Here is a 2,383-nt window from a genome sequence, read left to right as displayed (position 1 = left end):
AGGGGGAGGAGGAGGAGGAGGAGGAGGAGGAGGAGGAAAAAGATGGCTTGCCTTGAAGAAATCAACAAAAGGAAAGAGCGAGAGAGACAGAGACAGAGGCAGAGAGAGACGCGACATCAAGAGTGGACACTCAGGTGACTGCAAGAGTTAAGGGAGATTAAGACAAGAAACAAACTCCCAACAGTAGTTTGGTAAGTCCAAAATCAAGATTTGGATATCATGCTGGCATCAAGCACCAACCCTTCTAAATGGACACAAAGACACACAGGCCTCCCTCACTTGGGGCGGGGGGGGGGGTCGTCAGGACCAGGAAATGACCATGCAAGCGGAAGCTGGAAAAGGCAACCTTGTTCATCCACGGCGGAAACATACCATGGTCCCACAGCATTCAAAACATTGTATCAAAACATGTACAAACGGCTCTTCCTCACTCCCAATGAAAACTGCAGAGAACGTCCAAAACAGCCAACGTGTGATTTGCTTAGCAGATTGTCATGGAGAGCCTCGACCAGAAAGCATCGCTTTCGGTTTGTAACATCATAGGAACAGCAGTCTCAACAGCGCTTGCCTTCTTGGCGCAGTATCATTTCTACGCCTGGATACACAGTCCTACTTTGGGGTGGGGGGGTGGGGGTGAGGGAGCCCTGCCAGCAGTTCCTATTTTTCAAAGCAGACCTCTTCCCCCTCCCCCCAACCACCACCACCATTTTTCTTATTTTTTTTCTCTTTCCTCTGGTCTCAGGTTCTGCCCAATCCAGTCCACTGGCCTCCATCCCAGGCCACTGTGGGCTGTGTGTACAGATTTGCAAGATGAAGACAGTTCTCCCCAGAGAACCGGGCAGCCGCCCGGCTGAGATCTAAAAACCGATCTGCTCATGCAGTTCCACTTTTTCTTTTTCTCTTTTAAATGGGCTTCTTTCTGTCAAGGAGAAGATTTCCAAATCAAAAGGAGACCGAAAGATTTCTAGGTTCCACAGCTTCAGGATTCCATGGATCGGGGGTGTCAAAAAGTCTGCGCAGGGCCTTCAGTAAAGGCCGTCTTTCTCAGCGCACACAAGTCAACCCGAGACCAAGGCAACCTGAGGGCAAAACCCCTCGCTTGATTTCATTTCTCCCATTAGGCCCCGAACATCAGAGCGCGTGTGACAGAGAGAGAGAGAGAGAGAGAGACAGAGACAGAGACAGAGACAGAGACAGAGAGACAGAGAGAGAGAGAGAGAGACAGAGAGAGAGAGAGAGAGAGAGAGAAACCCCACAAAAGAGAAACAAACGAAAACCCCAGCAAAGGTTCCATACATTGTTCGCCAGGATTGGAAGTGATGACGTCGTTGCGGGGGAGGGTGAGAATTATGCAGAGGGCACTTGCAAACCTCGCGGTTGCAGCCAGCAGGTGCTGACAGATACGTTTTTGAAACCGGCTGGCGGCGCCCTTGAGCTTCCTACGGTTCTGACCATACCCGTTCTCAGGGAGGTGGCTGTGCAGCCCAGGATAGGCCACGCCAAAATGCACCTCCGTGGCACAGTGATCATTTGGCGTGACGGTGACCTCAAGCAGGCGGCCAACACAAGAGGGACCCTCGGGCTCTCCTTTGTGTCTCCCTGAAAGCGAGACATCCATCTCTCTCTCGGGTGAAAGGCGCACTCCCTGCATCTGCACCTGGAGTTAGGAGGACGCTCCGATCCCCAAAGTAGGGAATTCATTGGGGCCGAGAAGCCTAGGGAGACAGACACTGTGACTTCTTTCAGAGACCCCCCCAAGCCCAAACTCTGTTTAGATTCTTCCTTCCCTCAGGGCGCACCCGAAAGCTAAGTCTCTCGGTCTGATCCCTGTCTCACACATGTACTGTCCCTTGGTCTACACAGTCGAAAAGCTGCCCGCCTCAGCCACTTCTCACGGCTAGAAGGTAAAACAACAACAACAACAGCAACAACAACAACAACAAACGAACACGTGTTCCCACTCCCGCTTCCTCCATCCGCCTTGAGTCCATGTTAGGATGAGTCCAGCCACGAGGACTCAAGAGGGGCAGAGGGGGAGATTTCCCCCTCCCCCAAACAGGAAGGCGTCTGGAACTCTCTTCCCAGTGGCCACCCGGCTCAACTCTGGGTGCCTGAACCCTAGTTTGCCTCCTTTCGATTTTTAAATGCTCTTCCCTGGGTTAGAATCACAAGGAGAGATGCTCACGCGTGTATGTCTTCCAAGTTTTACGTGACATGGGGCAGCCCTCCTAAGAAAGCAAAGAAAGACTCAGAGAAGTGGCAACACCTACAATCTCTTCGGTTCTGCTGAGGAGAGGGAGGAAATCTGGGAAAGTAACTATACTACGGCCCGGGCTGGCGGGCGCCGGGGGGCTGGGGTGGGGGAGCGGGGGAGAGTTAAGGG

Source organism: Hippopotamus amphibius, chromosome 15 (assembly GCF_030028045.1).
Source record: "Hippopotamus amphibius kiboko isolate mHipAmp2 chromosome 15, mHipAmp2.hap2, whole genome shotgun sequence".
NCBI classification, from domain to species: domain Eukaryota; kingdom Metazoa; phylum Chordata; class Mammalia; order Artiodactyla; family Hippopotamidae; genus Hippopotamus; species Hippopotamus amphibius.
This window is presented reverse-complemented; position numbering follows the sequence as displayed.